The following is a 20,642-nucleotide window of genomic DNA, read 5'->3' on the forward strand; positions in this document are numbered from 1 at the left end:
CCTAACAGTCTCCACCACTGTATCTTCATCTCTGTGTTTCAAGGAAACCCTGTGCATACCTCCAACACACCCAACTGTTTCAGATCTGAGATTTTGAACTCCTTGAGGACAGGGACTCCTGCACTCCATCATTCAGCGTTGTATGACATATATAAAATATTCAACACATATCTGCTCAGCAAATCAATTTCTCTCCTTCTTGGGGTCCCTGCTGGAAAGTTTACACAGAGAAAGGCTAGACACAGAAGCAGCTTGTCTATCAGATGTCTAAGCTCCACCGAGAGGGACTTATGGCTGCTTTGCTAATGGGTGTCTCAGAACAGTGTGGAGCACTGTGGTTAATAAGCATGTGCAGACCAAGTCTGCCCCTATGAAAGCCTGCTTCCCCAGCCTTTCTATTTCATCGAATTTTCCCAGCAGTCTGACCTCCGATTCCTCCTCCCAGCATTCCCTTTCACCATCGTGTCTCACTAATGGTGACTGAGCTAGCATTCTGTCATTCTGACATAGCATATAATTAACTTTGTAAGGGGAAGTTTTATTTGGGCTAAGGGTTTGGACCAATAATGAAAGGCAATGAGTTGTGGTTATCTCACGGTGGCCAGGAAATAAAGAGAGAAGGGATCAGGGCTCTGATAGCCCTTCAGGGACATTCCCCTTAGGAGAAAGTTCAATTCTACAAAGACGCCAACAGAGCCAGCGCCCCAGCTGCCTGCACAGCCGTCTACAGCAGAAGAGCCGCAGCTGCACTGGGTGTGTAGTGGAAGTGAAGAAGAGCTCACTGGAGTGAGCATCTTTCCAGAACACTGTCGAACCTTAACTTGGAACCAAACTGCTGTGAGATGAGAGTTTTCTAGGACCCTGGCTGCTCAAGGGGGAGGGGGAGAAGGCAACTTTCACTTCAACTCACTCAGTCACGGGCCTGGGAAACTTTGTGCTAAAAATTGTACTGTATGCAGTCTGGAAACGGTGAACAGCTATTTGACCTACTCTTGTCTAGTCTTGGGGGTGGGCTGCATCTTGATGGGAGAGCTCTTGCCTGGCATCCACTAAGGCCTCAACTCAATCTCAGGTACCACTGAAAACACTCAAGTCTTACATTCTTGCTTTGAACAATTGATTTTTTTTGCTTTATTTTTCCTGTTGTCTCCAAAATCACTACTTTGACAGAATTATTAATCTATATTTTTCTTTTTTCTTTTACATACATACATACATTTACTTATGATATATATGAGCTGAGGATCGAACCCAGGGCCTTGCACTTGCTAAGCAAGCACTCTACCACTGAGCTAAATCCCCAACCCCAATCTATATTTTTCTATTTTCAACATGATAGTCCTAAAAATTCACATGGGAAAAATCTCAACAAAAGTATGGCAATTGTCCTGGTTTGCTATCTGTTGCTGTGATAAACACCACAATCAACAGCAGCCTGGGGAGAAGAGGGCTTACTGACTGCATTTATGCTTTAGGCCACAGTCCAACTTTGAAAGGAGCCAGGAAGCAGTTCCCCCAGGCAGGAATCTGGAGGCAGGAACCTGGAGGCAGGAACCTGGGAGGAAGGCTGCTTACTTGCTGGCTTCCTCAGATAACACTGGGCTGAGTCAAGTTGACATTGAAGCTAACTAGGAGAATAACGTAAATGAATAGTCTTGTAATTCCCCATATTAGAATTTATTTTAAAGTTCAGTAGAAAAAATACTATGAGGCTGGAGAGGTGGCTCAGGCGTTAAATGCACTGGCTACTCTTCCAGAGGACCTGAGTTCAATTCCCAGCACCCAGCAGCTCATAGCTGTCTATAACTACAGTTCCAAGGGCTCCAACTCCCTCCCTGGCCTCCCTAGACACCAGGATACACGCGTTGTAACATACACGCAGGCAAAACACCCATATACATAAAATAATAAACCAAAAGAATAAAGCACTAACTGCAATCTAATTTCCTACCAAGAATGTTTTGAGACAGAGTTTCTATTTGTAGCCCTGGCTGTCCTGGAACTCTGTGTACCAGGCTGACCTCCAACTCAGAGATTTGGGATTAAAGGCATGCACCAAAGCCTTGAGGCCAAAGATATTTTGAGGACACAAAATTTCACAAGCCATGTTAGTTCTTTCAACATATGAAATGCTTGCACCTTAAATGCTGAATTAAATACTATTTTCTGTTTAGTTAGTTGTATTGAGGAATATTTGTACACTGTGTGAAAATGTGTTGCGCTTATTGGTTTAATGAAGAGCTGAACAGCCAGTAGCTAGGCCGAAGAAAGAGAGGAAGAGAAGGAGGAATTGAGGTGCACAGATTTTGCCAGCAGACTCAGAGATCAGGACATGAAGTACAGAGATGAGGTAACAAGGCACTTGGTAGAATATAGATTAACAGAAGCAAGTTAATTTAAGTTATAAGAGCTAGTGGGACAAGCCTAAGCTAAGGCCAAGCTTTCATAATTAATAATAAGTCTCCATGTTGATATTTGTGGGCTAGCGGTCCCGGCAAGAAAACACAGTTGGTAGTGGTGTGGTTGTCTGCTCTAACATTTTATAATCTTTAGTCCACAGATCACAGAACTATACACAGTAATATGAGCACCATCTGCTGGGTATTGTGGCTGCATTCCTGATGTGAAAGAATGGTAATATAGTGCTTTCTTGAGGTCCCTGCAGACCACCATCCCTCCCTATCTGTGGTGGATGAAGTAAGAGCTTACGTAATCCATAAACCCTTCTACCCACCCATAAAACAACTTCAACCACAGGGCTCTTCTAAATCCACCTCAGCCAAACTGAAAAGCCAGAATGTTCTATTTTTCAAAGCCTGACCCATGCTGAGTAGACTGGAGTAAACCGCTCCTGTGTGCTCAGCTCTTAGCTCAGCTGCCCCACGACAGTGACCTCTCCTTCATCAGCAGGGTAAAGGTTTCTTTTCTCATGACTCTCAAATCTTTGGCAACAGTGAAGTGCAATCACATCTTCTCCATTTTCTGTACCTGGACTTCATTTTCTTTCCATCTCTAGCCTTTATTTTTTTTTTTAATTATTTTTAATCATCTCTGGTTTCCTAGGTTGTTATTCACTTAGACAGCATACTCAAGACTAACTAAAGAGAGATGCCAATGACAACCACTTTAAACAGTTAACAAGGCTACTTTAACTAGTATCAAGCTAAGAATGATTCACAAGCATTTAATGCACATTAAAATCGGTGAGAAATGAATGCCTGCTCTTGGGTTCTTAAATTAAGTGGGAAACCCTTTGAGGGCTTAGCAAATGACAATTATTGCACAGCATTATTATTACAGGACTGTGTAATAGAGAAAAGTTTGGAAGTCATGTGCCATGATACAGCAATTCTTCCTCCATTTCCAGAGTTAACTAGTTTCATTGAACCTTTTATGAGGAAAGGAAAGAGTATTACCTAAGGCACAGAAAATGAAATGGAGCCCAGCAACCAAACGCAAACCCTAATCTTCCCAGTTGTGATTTATCAGTTTGTGACCTAAGGTGACTAACAACAACTCTGAAACTTACATTTTATCATTGGTGACATAGTTTAACGAGGGCCACTGAAAGTCAAGCTCCCACTCACGTGCCGCCCGCAAGAAGAAGCTGACGAACAGCCCTCCGCAAAGCTGCTGTTTTACTTTCAGAAACTCTGGCTAGAAGCTTCCATTTGCCTTCCTGTGTTTCCTACCCTTTGACGTGGCTCTGATTTGAATCCCCACCACCACCACCAATATGGTCTTCTAATTATTCAAGATCCTAAGCCTCCAACTCCTGTGCTCACCCCCTCTGATCCCACTACCCACAATATTGACTATTCTGTATGGCAAGGGTGCCCCAAATTTTCATGTGGTGATAGTCATAGAAAGTAATAATGTTAACAGAGAATGAGGCTGGATGAAGAGTTGCCCAAAGCTCCTAGGTTTTATGTAGTGTCTCAAAGGACACTGAAAGCTCTTAGATTAGAGGATCAAGAGAGATACAGAGATGTATTGTCGTTTGCGGTAAGAGACTTATTAAAGAGACTCACCAGAGTCATAGACCGGATCATAGGAGAGGTACTGAGAGAGTCTACCCCCCATACAAAAAATAAAAGCCCCCTCTCACACAGGAAGGGGCATCCTATGCCATATAGTTAATGAGCAGCCCATAGTACAGGCTTGCAGTCACGTCGCCTCTGATGTCTGGGGGGCGGGGGGGGGGGGGGGGGGGGGGGGGGGGGCTGTCCTTGAGTCAATACAAGTCCATCACATGGGATGTGCCACCTGCAGCTCCTGACTGTTGTTTGGGGAGCTTGGTAAAGCTTCCTTTGTGGGAAGTGAGAACTATAGACCCACAGGAGGGTGCTTGTCAGTTTCCGGGCATCTGGGTATCTGGGTGCTATGCAGAACTCTTGGGAGATAAGAGGATTACAGACTCATAGGTAGTCACAGCGGAGTGCCTATCTCTGCTTTCACAGCAGCTGTGAGGGTAGAGAGAGGAAGAGGCTGCTACAGGTGAGCATGGCCTGAAAAACCCCTCGCCCACCCTGACAGGTATCAATGGACCCAAACCTGTGTCCACTTGAACAGCCTGCTTACCCTAAACTTCTGCAGTATTCCTCTCTGGTAGGTCTTCTCTTTTCTACTTGATCATGCTTGCTTCAATGACCTCCCAAATACATGACAATACTCATCTTCAGTTCTTATCAAACTGTGGTAGACAGTGACAAGGAGAGGAAGAGAGGTGGAGTGAGGGAGAGAGGGGAGGAACAAGGAAGGGATGGAGGGAGGGAGGGAGGCAGGGAGGGAGGGAGGGAGAGAGAGAGGGGAGGAGCAAGGAAGGAAGTGAGGGAGGGAGGGAGGAAGGAAGGAAGGAAGGAAGGAAGGAAGGAAGGAAGGAAATAAGCAAGGAAGGAAGGAAATAAGGAGGAGGGAAGGAAATAAGCAAGGAGAAAGTAAGAAGGAAGGGAAGAAGGAAGGAGGAAGGAAGGAAATAAGGAAGGAAGGGAGGGAGGGAGGGAAGAAGGAAGGAGGAAGGAAGGAAATAAGGAAGGAAGGGAGGGAGGGAGGGAGGGAGGGAGGGAGGGAGGAAGGAAGGAAGGAAGGAAATAAGGAGGAGGGAAGGAAATAAGGAAGGAGGAAGTAAGAAGGAAGGGAAGAAGGAAGGAGGAAGGAAGGAAATAAGGAAGGGAGGAGGAAGGAAGAAGGAAGGAAATAAGGAAGGAAGGAAGGAAGGAAGGAAGGAAGGAAGGGAGGGAGGGAGGAAGAAAGGAAGGAAGGGTAAGATTCAAGTAAACTGAGCCTCTGGGCATCAGTATTTGTTCCAAAGCATGCACAAATGTATACATACACACAAACACGCACATGAATGAACACATGTATGCATGTGCACACATGCACACACACACACACACACACACACACACACACACACATCACCTTTCAATCAAAAGTGCAAAGCAATGTCTTGGTTAACTAATGAGAATAATGGATTAAATTTTCTATGCCATTTTACATGCAGAGTACTCTACTTTAAAAGCATTTTCAGACATTTTATTTCATAGACAAAATCCTAGGCTGTAAAAGGTTTAAGTGCTTCTATGTTCAAATATTTTTTTGGGTTTGGTTTTGGTTTTTTGGTTTTGTTTCTTTGTTTTGAGACAGAGTTTCTCTGTGTAACAGCTCTGGCTGTCCTGGAACTTGCTTTGTAGACCTGGCCTAGAACTCACAGAGATCCACCTGCCTCTGCCTCCCAAGTGCTGGGATTAAAGGTGTGCGCCACCACAGCCCAGTCTACGTTCACATCTTTAGCAGTAAAAGTAAAAATAGCTATGATTTACTGAGTATTCACTGCATAAATATGTATCACATGAACCCTTCACTAATGTAGAGGTGTTAACCATACCCATTCAACAAATAAAAAAATTGAGGCTTAAAGATATTGGTAGCAACCTGGATGGGGATGTAGCTCAGTTTGTAGAGCATTTGCCTAGCATTCATTGAGACCTGGGTTTGATCCTCAGCATCATATAATCTGAGTGTGATGGCACACATCTTACTCCTAGTATTCAGAAAGTAAATCAGAAGTTCAAGGTTACCCTCAGATACATAGTAAGTTCAATGCCATTTTGTGCTACATGAGATTCTGTCTAACAAGTAAAACTGGATTCTTAAGCCAGGAACAGTGACGCAGCCTGTACTCTCAACTATGAAGGCTGAGGCAGCAAAATTTTATGTTCCACACCAGTCTGGCCTACATACTAAAAAGCTGTTTCATTTTTTTTTTTAAAGAAAAGAAATTAATACAACCTGACACCAAAAAGATGTAAAGAGAAGTAGAGATAATTTGTAACCTGCAAAAATGTTAATCCAACAAAAGACATGCATACCCATAGTAAAGTACAAAAGAAAGACAGAGAATCCAGGGGCTGGGGAGATGGTTCTGTCAGTAAAGTGCATGCCATGCAAACTTTGGGACCTGAGTCCAGATCCTCAACACCTACATAAAAACCTGGGGGTGGCTTATGTCTGTAATCACTGGGGAGGCAAAGATAGGAGGATCTCTGAGGCTTGCTGTCTAGCCCAGCTACCCAAGTCAGTAAGCTCCAGATTCAGTGAGAGGTGCTGTATCAAGAAATAATATGGGGGCTGGAGAGATGGCTCAGAGGTCAAGAGCACTGACTGCTCTTCCAGAGATCCTGAGTTCAATTCCCAGCAACCACATGGTGGCTCACAACCATCTCGTAATGAGATCTGGTGCCCTCTTCTGGCCTGCAGTCATACATGCTGTATACATAATAAATAACTAACTAAATCTTTAAAGGGGGGGGGGGGGAGAGGGAGAGAGGGAGAGAGGGAGGGAGGGAGGGAGGGAGGAAGGAAGGAAGAAAGGAAGAAAGAAAAAGAAAGAATATGGAGCCAGGGATGGTGGCGTGTGCCTTTGATCCCAGCACTCCAAAGGCAAATGTAGTTGAAACTATCAATTCAAAGCCAGCATGGTCCACATAATCAAGGTTACACAGTAAGACCTTGACTCAGTGATGATGATGATGATGATGATGATGATGATGATGAACAAGAAGAAAAAGTAGGAGGAAGAGAAGAAAGTGGAATGTGCACATCAACCTCTAGCTTCAATGTGCACATGTACATATATGCATACACACTTCCAAGCACACACATGTACATATACCTAAGACAAATAATTCAACAGCAACAAATTTCTCTTCCCCCCTCCCTGGTAATGCATGAAGACCACATGTGAGGTATATTAGCCACACAGATGAATCAAATCTATGCAATTTGTGCTTGGCTAAACTCAGGCTTGGCTTTAAACAGTCCCTTCATTCAGTCCCATACAGCAGCTGTGGCAGCAATTTTGGCTGGCTGATTGTTTGACTTGGTAAAGCTGAAAATTGAATATATTCAGAGTGAATGTTGTTAACCCTTTAGCAAAAGGCATCACAGGCACTCTTGGTTCTGCAGGCTTTCTGGTTTTATTTTGTTTTTGTTCCCTAGAAGCAGGAGCAGACTTGATACTCAAATCTAAACAGAGAAATAACCTTGAGCTTGTGACCAGCAGTCCATGTGGAGATGCTCAAACACATGAGACTGCTGTTGTCCCCGCCAAAGCCCTCGGGTCTTGGTTTACTTAAGCTGACTCATCCTACAGTTGCATGATATTTAAAGTAAGGAGAAACTGTACTCTACTAAAACCATGAAAACTGTAGGTTTCCTTTTTGTCCTGGACGTGCCATTGGTTCAGGTTCCTTCCCATAATGATCCCGAATCTGAAAATTAGGCTTCTGACTGCCCATGTCCTAATTCCCCTTTGCTTATCATTTAAAACTGAAATGATCTGGCCATTCTATTTTCCTCTGAGTGGACAGGAAGCCTGCCTGTTTCTTGTTAACGATGAGCTAAGTGTATTCTGACAGCACATCGGAGAAATGGGACCAAATGCTGGCAGGGAATGTCAACTGGGGAGGAATGAACTAAGAGCTGGGAAGTGACTCAGTGTCTAGGAACTAACTGCATTGAACTCACAAAGTTTCTTCCGAATGAGCAAACTGAAAATTCTTCAAGAGAATCCACAAAATAAAAATACCTAGAGCTGTCAAGTGAGGAATTACTTATTACAAGTTTCATTCAATTGCAATGATATCAGTTTCTGGAGCATCTGTGGGACAAATTGACCATTTTTCGAACTAAAATATGTCAATCACTAAATGCGTTCCAAATTATTCGAAGACTTGTCACCATCCCCATGCCTGTGTGTGCTCTACCCGAGCAAGTGGTTACGTGTTACCCACTGATGAAAGCTGCCTGTTGACCAAACCACAGTGGGAGCAAACACAGAAACTTTCACAGGAGCAAAACCACAGGCGCATTCCAAAAGGGCAGCAAATGCATCTGAGAGACATTACATCAAATCAACAATTTGAAGCTGGGTGTGAGCTCTTAGTACAATAAGGCAGGAGGGTTGAGAATTCAAGGCTACAAATCAAGCATCTGTCTCATAAAAAAAATTAAGATATTCAAGAAATCAAGCTAATAACTAAAATCCTTGTCAGCCTAGTAATTAAAATCAAACTTCTCCCTTCTTCTGAAAAAAAAAAAAAATGGTGTAAGGATGGGATAGCTAAACCCACAGAGTCTGATGACCTTGAATACTGCAATATGGTGATTCAGTAGAGACAACTGAGGTCTTAACCAGAAAAGAGGATGCTTCCCATCAACACCTGAGTGAAAGGCAGAGTCAGGACTCTTAAGACTCTAGAGGTTATTAAGATGCTACCTCTGAGCACTGTATAGCATCATATAGCTTACAAATACAGTCCTTAATCACGTGGTCCTCATATCAGTCCAATCAAGTACATGAGACATACATGACTACTACTAATCCCATGTTATAGAAGAAACCAGACCTAAGACTCCAGACAACCTGGTTTTCTATCTTCTACCCATTATTTAGTCTCATTCTTTAAACTGCATATCCTTGAAAGGCTGCAGCTTAGGGCAGGGAATATGGCTCAGTGGCTAGAGTGTTCCTGTGCAGGTATGAAAGCCTGAGTTCAGAGTCTCAGAGCTCACATAAAAAGCTGAGCATGGTGGTATGTGCCTGGACCCCAGTGCTGAGGCAGAGACAGAGGACTTTGGGGGCTCACTGGCCAACCAGTCTCACTGAAATGATGAACCTCAGGCTCAAAGAGAGATCATAGCTCCAAATATAAGGTGGAGAGGATCAAGGAAGACATATGACACACCACATACACAGACACACACATACACACAACACCACACCGCACACACAGATACACCATACACACACACACCACACTACACACACAGATACACACAGACACACATATAAACACTACACACACACCACACCATACACACACAGATACACACAGAGGCACACACATGTACACACACCACACATACACACCACACACAGATACATGCATGCATGCATACACACACATACCACAAGCATGCACATGCACACAAACATATACACTACACACACACACACACACACACACACACACACACACACAGAGTATTGTAGCTTTCACAGGCTTAAGCCACGCCTCATCATGTTGACATCAAAGGGATTATCAGGACATTAAAAAAAATTCCATTTGGTAAGTCAGACTGTGAAAAATAAATGCATATCACCCCTCTACTCACAACCAGTTCCCAGACCAGAAAACTAGCACAAAATTTAAATCTGCAACTTAGGCATCATCATAAATCTGAATTAGTGACTGCTCCAGGTACTACACCAGCCAACACTATAGGCAATACTAAAACACTCCATAGCAACTGTCACCAAGAACATCGTAGGGATGCTGAAAATGTGAAACAGGACAAAGGAACTATAAACTGGAGACAAACGAGGCTGCTTCTCTGGTAGAATGAAGCCCACTGTTCACTTCCAATAAATATCGAGCCACTTGAAGTCACCGTAAGCAGGTGTTTCGGTTTGGCAAATCCATCTTTCTGATACTCTTTTAAGGGGAAAAAAATCACCGAAGAACAGAAAACACACATTAACTCCCTGATGCACATACGAGGGAGAAAACAGCATGTTATAATCTAGTAGATTGGCTGTGAGTCAGAGAAGGGAGGCGTGAGTCCCGACCCAGCCATTTACTAAGTGTTATCAGAGACACAAAAGGGAATCCAAAATAGCTTCCTCCCTTAGAGTGTATGGGGAGGATAAATAAGCTACTTGTGACATTTGTCAAAGGAGAGGTCAGATTGTACCTATTAAATTTCACATTATTTCTGGAAAGTACTGTGCATGGAATTGTATCCCCCAAGAACATCTGTTGAAACTCCAATTCCTCAGTAATATCAAAATGTGATCCTCCATCTTGCAATATTTCCCCATGTGTACTGGTCAGAGAGGCCCCAGAGACTCCCCGAAACAACCCAGGTTCTTGGTTGCCCGCTATAACTGGATGATGGAACCCTATTGCTATGGATACAACACATTTTGATTACAGGACATAAAGAAATCCAACTGGAAGTGACCTAAAAACTTGCTCTCTGCTGGCTAGCTTCTGTAGTGCTGGAAGATGCTATGCAGGGCTCTGGAGAAGAAAAGAGTCCTTTTTTCTCAGTCCTTGACCCTGAATGATACAGTGCCAACATGTTGCAATTGTAGCATGAAGGTTATACAGGTAACCAATCACTTTCTGGTTGGATTTGAGGGTGCTCAACCAGAGGGAATTCATGCCTCATACTGTAAAACTGGCCAGAAGCCCCTGGCTCAAGGGGTCAAAGACCTTGGAAAGAATCTACTGCTGCTGTTTTGTTAACTGGACACATTGTCAAATTGGCTTCTAAGTATTTCTGCTTATACACATAGCTTAGTATTGCTCTCCACTTTAGCCAGAGAAACCTCTTTCTCCAGTGAGCAACAGTGCAGAAGTCCATAACTGGTCAACATCCTGAGAATAAATAACTGTTGAGTTTCCAGCTCTAAACGGGACATCTACACCACCACCTCCCTCACACTCCCCCCAAGGCTCAGGGAATGTTGTAGAACAGGAGGTAGAAAGAACTGTAGGAGCTGGAAGATGGGGAGGAGAGTGGGGTGCCATCTTCTGGATATCATATGCCCACTACACTCGTGAATTCACGGCAGCTAGGGTCCCTGCATAAGACCCCCACAAGGTCAAGGCAACAAACTCAGTTGACATTACAACAAGCACCTCTCATTTGACTCTGTGGGCTACAAAAATTAAAGGGGGGCATAAATGTGGAAGGAAGATGAAGGTGTGTTGAGGGACGTTCTAAGGCGAGTGATGGGGAGAATTGAGAATGAGTATGATCATGTGCCTATATAACATTATCAAAGAATAAAGGAAAGCAATTCTAAGAAACAGTCTTCACAGGTATCATGAAGTCAAAATGAGGTCCTTAGGGAGAACCTTGATCTACTACTATCCTTATATAACAATACCATGTAAAAACAGAGACGCCAGTCCCCTTAAGCACGAGCCAGAGGCTGGAGTGATGCATCTCTAAGCCAAGCCAAAGGACAACACAGACTGCCCTAGCAGAGGCCAGGAGGATTCTGCACCTTAGTTTCAAACTTCCAACCTCCAGAGATGTGAGAGAATAAACATCTACTGTTTCAAGCCACCCTGTTTGGGTACTTTGTAACCAGCCCTAGGAAACTAGATTACTTTGTGCTAAGGGGAGCAAGCCAGACTTCCAGTAAGAAATAACATATAGATTAAACTTTAAAAAACTTGTACCATCTGGTAAAGCATGCTGCACCTGCCTGTGGTTTTAGCTATTCAGAAAGCTAAGACAAGAAATCATTTAAGCTCCCGAGTTCCAGGGTAGTCTCAGTGACATAATGAGAGGCCATCTGTGCTGGCTAATTTTAAGTCAACTTGACACAAACTATAGTTGTCAGAGAGGATGGAGCCTCAGTTGAGAAACTGCCTCCAGAGAATCCGGCGGTAGGGCATTTTCTTAATTAGTGATTGATGTGGGGAGGGCCCAGCCCATCTTGAGCGGGGTCATCACTGGGATGATAGTCCTGCTAGGTTCTATAAGAAGGCAGGCTGAGCAAACTGTGGTCAGCAAGATAGTGGGCAGCACCCTTCACGGCCTCTGCATCAGCTCCTGTCTCTAGGTTCTCACCCTGTTTGAGTTCCTGTCCTGACTCATCTGCAGATGATATCTGGATTTCTGAATGCTCCTGCCCCTTTCATCCTGTGATAGTTGATACATTTAGTAAATTAGGTAAATAAGTCTGAGAGGTGTGTTGTTTGTGTGTGTGAAATGGCATGAGAGAGTCTAGGCATAAGCCCGGGGACATTTGGGAGCCAAGGTGGCCATTCTCCCTTTAGTCCCACCAACCTAGGTCATGAGGAAGCCTTCCAAGGACTAGACTCTTTAGGAGCACAGAAGTCCACACCCTTGGCATTAGTCCACAGATGGGCGGTGATGCTGGGAAAGCTTCGGCCTTGGCAAAGCCTCAGCAAGCGGCCCTGAAAACAGAAGATAAATATGTGTGAACTGGAGCAGGAGAAAAACAGCAGGGCAGTAGCCTGGGACGACTATAAAAGAAAGATTGTTTAAAGAAACTTCCAGAAGTGAGTGGGGACAGTTTGAAGGCACTTAATCTCCTTTAGTCAAATAGAAAGGAGATTTGTGCCATTGAAAAACAGGATACAAGGGAAAGACTGTTCTGTGAGACCTTGTTTTCAGACAGCACAGTAACAGGGCCGGGAATACACGGGTCAGGGGCTGATTTTCCAGTGTAAGCCGACCGAAACCCATCAGGAGACCTTCTTCCACTTCACTAGCAAGGATACAGACAGAGATTTACAAAAAATGCTGTCGAGCCTTCCCTAGACAATAACTTGGTGAATTACTGCTGCTGAGTCAAAAGTAGAGCCAGGTAAGCCTGCCCCTGGAGACAGTCTTCCGACTGTGCCATGCCGCTGTTCCCGGCAGAAGGGGAGAGGGGACTCAGAAGGAGCAAAGGAAGGGAGGCTCTGGAGTTGCTCAAATGAAAGGACTTCAAACCGAACACTCTTATTCTGGTGGGGGCAGGATTAAAGGAATCGACAAAGCCATAGGGAGGCGCCCAAGGCCCAACAATAGAAAATGGTGTCTCCTAGTGAGATCTAGGAGACCCGCTGAGTCCCAGAGCTGTGGAACTGGAGTTAGGAGTAGGATCTGTAACTATGAAAGGTCACCATCAAAGCCAGAAAGACTGAGGCAGAGCAGGGAGGAGAGAGCAATGTAACCCTACTGTGCCTTCCCCAGGGTCCTGCCCATATAGGACGATGCACTTCCTTCCTGTGTCCTGCCAATGTAGGACGATGCACTTCCTTCCCGTATCCTGCCAGTACCACCTGTCACCTGCAAGCAAGTGTAAGGGTGGCTGGGTGAGGCAGAGGCAGCATCAGAGATAGCATAGGAGGAAGAAAGACACTTCGCTGGGGGGCAGGGACCCTGCCCTAGTCTGGTCTCTACCCTGCTGTGTGTGCCCTGTTCTGTATGACGGAGTACCGCTTCCTCCAGGTTCTGGTTTCGGGGTCAGTTTAGCCCATAGGCGGCTTTGAATGTAGGACATGTAGGGAGAACCCAGTGTATTTCTTCATATTGTCTCTGCTTCATACATACGGAATCATAAAAATAATAAAGACAGTAAAAAAGAATGGGGTCGTGTCACAGAACAAACTGTCACTGTACAGAAAATTAGGAAGGTCCTGGAGTGACTGCTCCTGGATTACTTCACAGCAGGTCTCACTTGAGAGGGTGTCTGCTGAGACCACAGTCACATCCTCACGGGGCCCTTGTCCTGGTGCACTGGTGTTCTTCAAGAGGATCTGCTGGTCTGATCCAGTGGTGGCCAGTGCCCTATCAGAGCCCAGAGCAGAAACTTGCCCTCCTTGGATCCCCAGGAGCCAGGCTGGCATGCCTCTTTACTCGTGCCCACTAGAGAATGGTACCTGCTGTGCTTCATTGCAAACTGGTTTTCTCTTCTAGGGCTACTACAGATTTCCAGAGAAGAGGAACGTTCCCCCAGCAACCTGTCCGTCAGACCCAAGTCTTCAACAGCAGAGCCAAGGAGAAGACGTGTTGGGGACACCAGCTTCGTGGTACCTTGAAGTCACACAAGAAAGTTTATTAAATACTAACGATTCTTTTTTTTTTTTTTTAGAAAAATTGGGGGTTCTAGTGAGATGGCTCAGTGGTTAAGAGCACTTGTTGCTCTTCCATGGGACCCTGTTTCAATTCCCCAGCACCTACAACTCACAACTACCTATAACTCCGGGTCCTGGGGATCCAATGCCCTCTTCTGGCATCCTTGGGCACCAAGCATACCTATGGTGCACAAACATGCCCAAAGGCAGAACACTCATATGCATAACAAAAATCTAATTTTTTACTGTGCATTTGGAACTTAAAAATAATTTATGCCACACCAAAATTCCAATAATATTTTTCACAGAAAAACAATCCTAAAGTTCATGTGCATTCACAGAAGTTCCTCTTTAGCCAGAGCAATCCTCAGAAGAGAGAGCAATACTGGATGTGTCCTAAAACCAATTTCAAATTACACCACAGAGCCATAATAACAGAAACAACAGGGTACCGGCACAGGAGGGAGACATATAGGGGATCCAATGTAATAGAGGATCCAGAAACGAACCCAATGTAATAGAGGATTCAGAAATGAACCATGCATCCAGAGGCATCTAATTCGTGACACAAACATCAAAACTATACACAAGAGAAGAGACAGCCTCTCCAACAACTGGTGCTGGGGAAACTGGAGAGTCGGATGTGGAAGAATGAAACCGGATCTTAATCTTGCACCTCATGTAAAGATCAGGTCAAAACTGATCAAAGACCTTGAAGTCATACCTGAAACTTTGAAGCCGCCAGGGCAAACGATGTCAGCTTGTCGGCAGAGCAAGGGCTTTCTGCAAATGACTCAAACAGCCCAGAACATCATAGCAAGAGTTGACACATGCGATGATGACGGGAACTTTAAAAATCTCGCTGGGCGGTGGTGGCGCACGCCTGTAATCCCAGCACTCGGGAGGCAGAGCCAGGTGGATCTCTGTGAGTTCGAGGCCAGCCTGGGCTACCAAGTAAGTTCCAAGACAGGCTCCAAAGCTACAGAGAAACCCTGTCTCAAAAAAACAAAAAAAAAAATCTCTGCAGAGCAAAGGAAGGAAACCAGCAGAGAGGAGAGACAGCACACATAAAAGAGAAGTGTTTTGTCAATATTTCATCCAATGGGAAAGTAATGTCTAGACCATATAAAAGAATTAAAAAATTATGCATCAAGAAAACAAATAATACAATAAATAAATGGGAAAATTAAGTGAAAATAGACTTTTCAATTAAGTACTTTAACACCCAAGATACCTTGGAAGTTTGTGGCTAGCCTGGATGCACAGCACATTCCAGTCCAACCTGGGCTACAAAGGCAGACCTTACCTTAAAAAAAAAAAAAAAAATAAGCAGTGCAAATAACAACAACCAATAAACTTGAAGACAGTCAGTGTCTTTAGCCATCAGGAAAACATAAACCAAAAAGTACATTATGTGGCTGGACATTCAGCTCAGTTGGTAGAGTGCTTGCCTAGCATGCCTTAAGCCCTGGGTTCAATCGTTAGCACCACATAAACCAGGCATGGTAGTGCAGGCTTATAATCCTAGCACTTGAGAAATGGAAACAAGAGGATCAGAAGTTCACGGACATCCTCTGCTACAGAGCCAGTTGGAAACCAGCCTGAGCTACATGAGACCTTGTCTAAATATGTATATATTTAGGCGTGTGTGTGTGTGTGTGTGTGTGTGTGTGTGTGTGTGTGTGTGTTGAGGTTCCATCTCTCCCCAGTCATAATGGTTAATGGTAAGAGCATAAAAAATTCTAGTATGGATGCAGGAAATAGAGAGCCCTTTTATAAGTAGTCCACCTGTTGTAGAAATGAAAGCTCAAGATCATACTACTTCAGGCTATATACCCAAAGCAATACAAGTCAGCCTGTAATGAAGAGAGCTGCATATTGTTTGTTGGGGCACTACTTACAATAGGCAAGGTATAGAGTCGGCTGAGGTGGCCATCAATGGACAAATGCTGAAGAAGATGCAGTGGTATACCACAGCATCTGTCACCTCACATGAAGATGGACTCGGTGGTGTTGCTCCTTGACGGTGGAGTTGGCCTTGGAACGTACTCCTCTTAACCAGCAGAATGAGGTGGAAAAGAGTGAGCCAGCTCCAAGCCTAGTCCTTAGGAGACTGTGCATGTTCCAAATTTACTTCTTTTACATATTCTTTTTAGTCATGCTGGACTCAGAAGGAAGACAAGGGGCTGCAGAAAGAACCATCCAGCCATCCAGCTGGTTAGCCATCCAGCCAAACTCAGTTTAGATGATCCAATCCAGAATATGCCCTATAGATACATGCTCTTGGATGTGGTTTGTTATGAGTCTGTAGAAAGTCAACACACAAGGCTCCTCTTCAGCAGACCCCTTCACATTCTAGGTTGTTAGAGCCTATGACCTATTTTTTGACTTGGAGCAGTGGATCCAAATTTTCTTCTAAGTCTAAAGTTCACCTTTGAAAGAAAAACTATAATGTATGCTTAATAATGTGGTTGTGGGAAACTTAGAAGCAATCCACATGCATTATCACCAATATTCACGTTTTTCCTTCTAGGTTCCGAAATCTTACATCCGGAAGCCCTTGGTTGCCAACACGGGGGTGATAAGGGATTCACCAGCGGGACCACTCTCAGACCTTTGGGCTTGTTTTATCTTGCCCCTTTCCTGCAAGCGAAGGTCTCAGAAATGGCAGAGTTGGATCCAACGATGACAGTGATATATTGCAGTAACTGTCCTCTGAGTTTCTGGACTATTGAGCCAAAGACTCTGTCAGATGGTAGAGGAAAGAGAAAGCAGAGAAGTGTTCCTTCCACCTCATTTTAGACTTTTCTGTGACTTCTAGGTTCTCAGCATGAGATGATGTTCTGGTATGCCATGTCTGTGAGGCTCTTACTGAGCAACTCTTTCAAACACGGCTGTAAAGATTATTATTCTCTCTGAAGTTCCACTGTCCAGTTTGGCAGACTTCTTCACTCTCATTTCCTTTGAAAGCTAACCAGGAAAAACAAGGGACAGAAAGCACACAGTAGATAGGCTGACTCTATGCTGTTTTTAAATATTTATTTGCATCAGAAAAAAAATCATTTCAGATGAGCCATAATTCAGTGAGATTGCTCACATCCTGTGGCTTACAAGAAACAGTTAAAGAGTTGACTTTAAATTTTGAGATTAGTGGGTCCAAACCCTGACTCAGAGGAAATTGAGACTTTGGGGGAAAAAATGTTCTGCTTTCTCTGAAATCATATCCGTAGCACACCATTCACAATGAAACTAAAACTCATGTTCCCTCACACCCCAGATTCCTAAAACAGCTACTCTTCATTCTCAATGGTATTGATGGGGCAGCGGGGCTGGGGGCGTGGGGGGGGTGAGCCACAGGAGGGGAATACCCACAGAAGAGAGAAATGGAAAACGCTACATTCCTGAGACATTAGCAAAGAGTAGCAGAAGGGAATTGCTGCAAGACAGTGATGGAAATCTGCGGAAGGGCTACGATGGGGCTCCCGGAACATTTGCTTCGAGACAAATTAACATGTGAGGTCAAAGGCAAGAGGATTACTGCAAGTTTGAAGCCAGCCTGCACTACACAGTGACTTCAGAATGAGACCTTGTCTCGAGAAGAAAGAAAACAGAAGACAGAGTGACACTATAAGAAGATAACCAGGGTTGGGGATTTAGCTCAATGGTAGAGCACTTGCCTAGCAATCGCAAGGCCCTGGGTTCGATCCTCAGCTCATTAAAAAAAAAAAAAAAAAAAAAAAAAAAAAAGAAGATAACCAAAGATCAAGTCCTGGGGTGTCTAGAAATAGAAATAAATAAATCTAACTCCTGTGAGACCTCACACACTTCCACTGTTTAGCACAACCTATCACTGATTCTCAGGGTTATCCCATGTGGCAGGCAGAAATATTATTCCCATTTCATAGGTGAGAAAACCGAAGAACTGAGACACAAAGAGATGTAGCAACTTGATTAAAGACACGTAACTAGAGAGAGAAAGCAGAAGCGGGCTACAAAACGCGAGGCTGCAACAAGTTGCCGAGAGGAGTCTCCCCTCGGTTTAAATTTTTGTTAAAGTTTCCCCTAAAAATTCATACGGGAGTGGGTGTGGGGGTGGAGGGAGGTGGCTCAGTGGGTAAAGTGTGTGCTGTGCAAGCCTGAGGATTGGAGTTTGGATCCAGCACCACGGGAAAATTCAGGCCTGGGACTGGAGAGATGGCTCAGCAGTTAAGCTGTTAAGAGGACCAGCTGCGCTCCCAAAGGACCTAGGTTAGATTTCTAGAACCCATACAACTGCTCACAACTGAGGGCCCTGCATGCATAACCACATGCAAGCAACACACGCACACACACACACACACACACACACACACACACACACACACACAATCCAAGCATGATGGCATGTACCTCTCAGTCAGTGCTGAGAAGTAGAAAGAGGAAGATCCCTGGGGCTTGTAGCCTAGATAAATTAGTGAGCTCCAAGTAAAGTGAGAGATCCTGCCTCAAAAATTAAGGTGGGCTGTGATATAGGAAGCCATTCAATGTTGACTTTGGCTTTCTGTACCTGCATGCTTGGAAGTGAACAGTCCATATGAGTATATCATTCTGCTTCTGTGGTACCTAGTTTTTCATCACAGCAATAAAAGCAAACTAATACACTAGAAGCTTCCTAAAATACATACATCTATGAAGGTGAGCTAAATGAAATCACCAAATAACGGGGCAGACAAAGCCCCAAATGGACATCTCTTGACACCAGATGAAGCTTCCAGTAGGGGGAATGGGTTATACCTACTTGAGTTATTGGCTAAAAGGGTCACATGAGAACCCCGAAACAACACAGGTGATTGCCAACACCATAGGTGATCTCCACCAATGGAGGCAAGGCCCTGTTGCTAAAGACAACGCCTACACAACTTACAAATATGAAGAAGTGGAGCTGGTGCCAACACAGAGCCTTCACCCCTGCATGCTGGTGTTCTTGACATGGGAAGGTGTTCTGCATACTACCAGTGGAGAAACATACACACTGACCCGGCTACAAACCCTTTGACAATGGTGTCCTGCCTGCAAGATATGCTAGTGCAATGGAGGCACAAAGCTTGTGGAAGTAACCAACCAATATCTGATTTGGCTTAAGACCCACTCCATGAGCTGGAACCCATACCCAACACTGTTTGGGTGACCAAGAACCTGAGACTAGATAGTCAGGGACCTGGAGTAAAACCAAGTAACACTGGTCTAAAAAAATGTAGTGATAAAATGACTCCTAGGGACATTCCTCTATACTCATAGATCCATGCCTTGCTCGGCCATCATCAGAGATGCTTCCTCCTGCAGCAGAGGGGAACAAATACAGAGACCCAGAACTGGACACTGTGAAGAGAGTGAGAGACCTTGGAACACTCAGCCCTACAAGGTATGTCTCTATCAAATCCCTTCCCCCACAGGTCAGGAAACCTTGCAGAAAGTCTAAGAGCCAGAAGAGATGGAGGACACCAAGAAAACAAGGCCTTCTTAACAGCAGGACCTACACACATGTGAACTCAAGGAGACTGAGGCAGCTTGCTCTGGTCCTGCACAGATCTGCACCAGATGGGGTCCTAGAGCTGCAAGAAGTGGACACATGCCCCCATCTCTAATCCAAGATCTGTCTCCAATTGATAACCACTCCCAAGTGAAACTATAGTTCCCTCCAAGGGAGTCTCACTGGGGAAACAAACTTCTCTTTAAGTTTAGGCTACATGCACAGCAGGAGACGGCCATCAGAAAATGAACTCAATGGCTTCTGGTTTTATGTTTTTAATGGGATTCCTGAGTGTGTGAATCAGCGGGCCTCTGCGTTTACATCTATTTCTTGTGCCTTTATTGAGCTCGTTTCCTCATGTTCGTTTGTTCTGTCCTATCCCAATGTGTTTGGTTTTGCTTTATTTTATTTTATTTTGTTATTCCTTAGAAGCCTGTTTGTTTTTTAATAAGAAACAGAAAGGGGGGATCTGAATGGGAGAGGAACTGGGGAAGAACTGGGAAGAATGGGGGGGATAAATACAATAAATTTTAAAAATGAAAGCAAACTAGGATGACTCTGTACCATTTTACTGTTTCACCGAGATAGCTGTACACATTTTCCAATTGCTCCTCTTAACTAAAGCGTCAAGTGAAATTGTCGCTGCCAGAACTAGACACCCTGCACTTCTCATACCATGGCAATCTGAGAAGCACAGGTGTGAGGCAGCCAACTGTTTCAAGAAAAGATTCCAAGATCTTTAGTATTCCCATCAGAATTACATGTGGATAGGGTGGCCTGTAATCCCAGCACTTGGGAAGCAGAGGCAGGAGGACTGTTCGCTTTGGGCAGCCCTGGCGAAAAGAAAATGAACAGGGTAGACCAACGGAGCAAGTGCCCAAGAGAAAGGCGCCTAACATCCGGTAGACGAGCGAGGTTTATCACAGCTAGACTTACAATCAGGTCTGAACACGGAGAGAACA

At 44.4% G+C, this 20,642-nt stretch overlaps 1 pseudogene; it reads left to right on the forward strand.

The window, feature by feature from the left end:
• Positions 1–20,642, forward strand: part of LOC118569375 — a 44,734-nt pseudogene that overhangs the window by 4,773 nt on the left and 19,319 nt on the right.

This window comes from Onychomys torridus, chromosome 18 (assembly GCF_903995425.1).
Source record: "Onychomys torridus chromosome 18, mOncTor1.1, whole genome shotgun sequence".
Taxonomy (NCBI): domain Eukaryota; kingdom Metazoa; phylum Chordata; class Mammalia; order Rodentia; family Cricetidae; genus Onychomys; species Onychomys torridus.